A 6376-nucleotide genomic window follows, 5' to 3' on the forward strand; every position below is an offset into this window, starting at 1 on the left:
GCATTTAAAGAGGTACACCCTCTGACACGTCTCACACGTGCGCACGTATGTGCTCGTCCATTTGTACAGCTTGGGCTCTAATAATGGCAAATCACGAAGCTGAAGATCTTCTCACGACCGAGGTGACCACTGAGTGAGGTGTCGTGGGCCTTATAGAGGTTACGGTATTTCAAATCTTCATCGTGAGGAACAAAATTTATGGTGTATCTATCGAATCGGTGCTATAATACCGCAACCCGTGATTTAGCAAATATAGGGGTAACCGAGCGCAAACGCGCTGACAATTTCGTGTCCAATTTTCCAAATTTCTTGCTCCCGAGAGGCTTGAAGCAAAGTTACACACATACCATCAACCGCGTATGCGACGCGGATCAAATTCGTCACTAGCGACGTCACCGTCGTAACATAAACAAACTCCTAATCTGGTCGGCGTGACAACGCATCAAGTAAAGCATTCAGCTTTCCTGGCTTATACTTCGCCTCGGAATTATATACTGCGAAGGAGTAGAGCCACCTGGACATCTTCTGCGAGAGGTAAGGCGACCTAGCGCGGTGCGTAATGACGCATGATCTGTGTCGATCACAAACGGCTTTGAGCCGAGAAGATGCACCCTGAACATGACAAGGGTTACTTCATCACAAGTAATTCCTTGTTGTGATCGGGGTAGTTCTTCCTTGCGTCTTTGTGCTGGCAAGATTCGAACTAGATCACCCAGTCTCGCATCTCGGTGTCTGCTTGCAGACAAGCAATGCACTGCCTGCAGCAGTGCATTGCCGATGGCAAACTCCGAAGCTTCACAGGCGACACTAAAAGGACGATCGGGGACTGGCAACGCCAGTGTTGGTGGAAGAAGGAGGCTGTCTTTGCCCCCGTAAGAAGCCTTCCGATGCTCGGTGTCCCAACACCATTAAGCATCTGTTATAAGGAGATTCGACAATGGCCGTGCAATTTCCGCATAATTTGCGCTGTACTTGTGCGAAAGATGGCAAGGCCAAGCCACTTGCGCAAGTACTTTTGATTCTAAAAAACCGGCCAGTCCACAATGGCCTCAACCTTAGCGGGATCCGCTCGATGGTCACGCTTCCCAGTGAAGCGACCTTTGAAGGGGATTTCTTTTGCGCCAAAGATGTACTTATGGGCATAAGCTTACATGTTATAACTGCACATGCACTCGTGAGCTTCTCTCAACTAGACAGTGTGGTTTTTCTCATCTGTCCTCCCGTGCCTATCACGGCTGTGGACGAAAATGTCGACGAATGTATGGTTGAGCATACGCCCGGTAGGCCTGAGTAACTGCGTTGCAAGACGATTTCAATGTTGCTGGTGCATTTGACAGCCCTTCTGCCACTCCCAGAACATGCCGCTCGGAGTACTCACCGCTGTCAGCGGAATATCACTTGCTCTCATGGGCAATTGGTAATACCCTTCGACCAAGCCGAAAGTGCTGTACTTTGTACAGCCAAACATATTGTTCTGGAGAACATCCTTCCTAGGAATCGGCTTCTGTGCCGGAATGGTGGCAACGTTGAACTTTTTGAAAGTGTGAACGATACGCCACTTGCCGTTCGGCTTCCGGACACAGAACGTGGGTGTCGATAGGGGTGGCTTGCTCTCATGCATCATTCCTGCATCGAGCTTTGTACGGAAAAGGCATCAATGACGTCACACAGCTTCTTGGGCAGGGGCCATTGGTGTATTACACAGTATTTGGTTTCTAGAACCAGGGCCGTCTCATGACGGACACCTTGGTCCGGTGGTAGAACCGACGGTGCGTTTTGGAGACGACGTCTTGAAATTCCTTTACCAATAGATAATACGGATTCGAGAGGCCCTTCAAGATCGACGACTTACTTCGTACGATCAGCACGCTCTTAGTATCCTCCATGACAGCTTCATCCAGAAGCGACGACGTGTAAATCTCCTCGTTCAGTCTAATAATAACAAATCCGGTCAAATTGCCTGCCTCCAAGGCACCGTCAAAATCTTCAGAAGACATCTCGTCTTGCTTAAGAAGAGTATCCACCGCAGTAATAGCCTAAAGAGTGACATTGCCATCCTTCTCTTTCGTCATATCGTTGACAAGGGTATATAGCTGTGCTCTATCGTCCACGATAGACACACCCTAGGTCAGGTTTGACACTTTGCGTCTTGCAAATAACATACGACATCGCCGTCATCTCTGAAAAAAGGTTTTAGGTTAGGTGAAATCGGTGGGAGCACGCACCCAGCGTCGCCCATTGTCCCCACTCCCTGTTCTATCGGATCCCTGAATTTAGTAATAACATCCGACAAAGAGCTGCTTTTTCTGCAGTCTTTTATCAGTGGATATCGTGCCACTCCACGCGCATCAGAAAGGCCTTGCCCAAGATGCATCGGACCTCGTCCGACCATGCCACTCTTGGCATGCAGCAACTGCTCCAAACGTGAGCAGTGCTCAGTTGATTACGTGCTCTTTTCGCGCATCACTTGGGCCTCTTCCTCGATGCCTCGGCCCTTGACCGACCACGCCGCTCTTGACATACAGCAACCGCTTTGATACTCGAGTAATACTCAGTGGGTTACGTGCCACGCCATGTTCAGCCCGCAAGCCATGCTCGGGACTCCTATCCAATACACCTTCGGTGTTTGACAACTCGGTGCTCGGATATCCAGCACTTTGACTGTCCCGGTCTAGTGCCTGCGCCAATAGCGCTTCTGCTTCCTACCAGAGATGGGTACATGACTCACCAAAGCTCCACCAGGAGACGTGCACGTAGCGCCAAAAGTCTTCGACCTCCGACCAATCATAGTGCTCCAACAATGTCATACCAAGGATGACGTCATACCTTGCATACAAGTCTAAAACTAAGCAGCGCTCCACGCTATCAAAGTCAAGAAATTTGACACCGAGGTCCACAGGGACACTCGACACAGTGGCACAAGTCCCCGTCGCTAAGCGATCAGCGACGGTGTCACACAACCGCGCTTTCAGCGCCTCAGCATACAGCTTACCTCCATTTATCGTGGAGCGTCGACCATAATTGCCCGACGCCCCGAAATCGATCAGGATCTTCCATGGCTTCGCAAAGTCCTTCACAGTCGCTGTTACGACCAGCAAGCTCAGCTTGCATACATCGTGCTCAAGATCACGGAGTTCTTTGAAGCTGGGCCCTGCTGCCCACTACTTCTTTGAGGCACAGCGGAACTCAGTTCTTCCCCAGTTGAGCGCCCCGCGCCTACTGTTTATTTTTCGTTTCTTCGCGACAAACCGACTGGTTGGATGCGGGACATCGGTTGGATGAGCCTTGCTCAGAGAACGTTCAGTCCAAAGGTAACGGGTGTCTCCACAGACAAAACACCATCGGGTGTCTAAACGCTGCTCGGCAGCTTGGAGCTCTCCCTCCTCTTTCCATCATAGCTGAGATCTATTAGCTCAGGCCTGCTCGACGAGCGCTTAGGGTGTGCATTCCAACCAAGTCGTGCCGACTTAAAGTTGAATTCGGCATCCAATGCCACATTTACCGCTTCTTTAAAAAAACGGATGCACATGCGAGACTTTGATACTAGCCACGCCAGTGCGGAAGCCCTCCATAAAGACGGTCACTGCGACCGCCTTTGGAAAAGAAGCGGCTGCCATCCCGACAATTAGAATTCGCAACTCTTGGACAAAGTCCACCAACCCCTTCTTGCAAAGCTAAGCGTCAAAAGCACGCTAAATGCCTGATTAGGCGACGAGAATACTCGTAAAAGCTGCAGCTTCCGCTCCTTCCAGGAGTGGAACGCCGCTTCAACCGAAGCACCGCTCGCGCTCAGTCTCCGAGCTTGTAGATAGCGAGCGCCACGCGCTGTTGCTCGCTCTGGACAATAACAGATGCCATAGCCATCACGGCCTCTCTTATCTAGAGCAGGCAATCTCTTTATCCTTTCCCTCGAAGGTCTCAACGTTCACTATGAGCGGCTTGGGACGGGTGAAATCATTCGTCGTCGACGGTGGCGCCATGGACGCAGTCGACGCTAACAGATTCTGCTGTAAGTGCGATAACAGGGCATTTTCATAGCTCGAAAACGCCTCTAGGTGCGCGTTTATCGCTTCGGGACCTTGCGAAACAACTTTTTTTCGCGCGTCAGGACCAATCAGGGACATTAGCTTATAAAGCCCATCTTGCATGCCCCGGGGCAAAAACGAGTATTTCTCCCCCTTTCAGGGGATCAGTCGTAACGACTCAGGTAGAGTGACTACGAGAGGGACCAAGTGCAGCGGAGCTGCCGTAGCTCTTTGCTTAGATGAAGCTAAGCTAAGGTCGATGACCTTACGATATATAGTAGATCAGTACGAGCGTAGCGGATTGCTGACTCCAAGAACAACCACAGCCTTAACCTAAGGCGAAAAAACTCAACATGAAAACTTTGTTTTATTTGCATATATCTAAACTTATAGAATCTCCGAATTTAATAGTAAAACCTGCCGCGTAGCGGCTTTTTGTTACGGCGCAGCCGCACCATTGTGTGATGACACCAACTTGTGTAATCCACTTCTGGGTACGGTCACACCATCTTTTGTGACCCGCCCTTTCATGCAAGGGTAAGTGTGCTCCCGTAACACTCTGGGTACGTGTGACCCCTATACATTCGGGGCCATCTGCCTCTCTATCAAGTGAGCTAATGGCCAAGACGGCGTTAGGTTGTTAGCAGCCACGGCACCAAGGAAATGACCTCGCAGTGGATCCTCAACCTCTAATGAGTTTTAGCCTGATGCTATCCTCTCCACTTTAACAGACACTGGTTAAAAGCCCTGGTAAATCCGCCAAACCGCTAAACGTTCCACGTTGATGGGGGCGTTGTTCCTTGCACATTGGCCAGCGCCGGCACAGAAAGACCAAAGCACATCTTGCTTTTGTAATCTATGTTGCTTGTGGTTGACCATTTTCTCTTTCCGAGTGCTTCAGCAAGGTCTCAAGACAGATATGATCCAGTCTTCGATGGTGCTCACTAAGCCATATTATTGCACTTCGTGGCTTGCGACGCCTCTATCGAGCTAGAATCTGTGGTGCCAATCTAGAGAAGCGTTGGCCTCAGGTTCGGAAATAATAAAGACACTACTCTGAACATCCGAAGTTTCAGCGGGGCTGCCATAGCTCTTTCGCCTAGAGGAAGTTAAGCTACGGTCGATGACCTTTCATTGTATACAAGAATCAGTATGAAGGTTACGGATCGCAATCCGCTTACTCCAAAAGTAACCACAACCTTAACGGAAAAAAATATTTTTTTCCATTCAAGATGTAAACTGCATATCTTGTTTTTATTTTCGGCCAAGCCGCATATCTAAGTCTATAAGATTTCCTGTTCCAATAGTAAAAACTACTAAAAATGCATAACCACTGGCAGTCCAGCCACGTGGTGGCTTCTTGATAAGGTAAAGACTCATCATTGTGTGGTAAAACCAGCTTGTGTGACCCACCCTTCAAACCAGGGTACGTGTATACCCGTTACACTCTCCCCCATCAACATTTTGAACACGTTTTACTGTCGCCTTTACGAGGGTTGCGTGTCGAAGACACCTCTACGTCCCCAGACCTTCTTCACGTACTCTAAGCTCAATTAGTTCTGTGTCAAATGACACAAAAGACACTCAGCCTTGCTGGTTTTGAGTGACCTTGACCAGGATGTGTCTACCGTAGACGATAGCGCACAGCTCAAAATACTCGTCAACGGTATGACGGGGAGGAAGACAGCGACGCCACCCCGAGGCTATTCCTGGGGTGGATGCTCTTCTTTAGCTGGACGAGATGTCATTCGAAGGGCTCGGCAGCGCCTTGAAGGCAGGCGACTTAGCCGAAGTGGGCATTATATGACCGAACGAGGAGATCAACTCTTTGTCGCTTCTGGATGAAGCTGTTGTGAAGGAAATCACGAGGGTGGTGAACGCATGAAATGGATCTTCGAAACTGAGAAATTATCCGGATCAACACTATGCATTGGAATAGAAAATCAAGACGCCGTCTCCAATGTCCCGCCGTCGGTTTTATCACCGGACTAAGGTGTCCGTCATGAGATCGACCTGATTTCGGGAACCAAATACAGCACAACACGCGTATGGCTCCTGCTTATGGAGCAGTGTGACGTCAAAGACGCCTTTTTCGTGCAAAGCGCGACGCAGGATGATGTGGGAGAGCAAGTCTTCCCGTTCGACACCCTTGTTTTGTGTCTGGATACAGAACGGCAAGCGGCACAGACGCCGATTCCTAGAAAGGATGTTCTTCAAAACAATATGGTTGGCTGTACAAAGTACAGCACTTTCGGCTTGGTCGGAGGGTATTACCAATTGCTCATGAGAGCACGTGATATTCCGCTGACAGCGGTGAGTACTCCGAGCGGCATGTTCTGGGAGTGGCAGAA

Source organism: Plasmopara halstedii (assembly GCF_900000015.1).
Source record: "Plasmopara halstedii genome assembly, contig: Scaffold_322, whole genome shotgun sequence".
NCBI lineage: Eukaryota > Oomycota > Peronosporomycetes > Peronosporales > Peronosporaceae > Plasmopara > Plasmopara halstedii.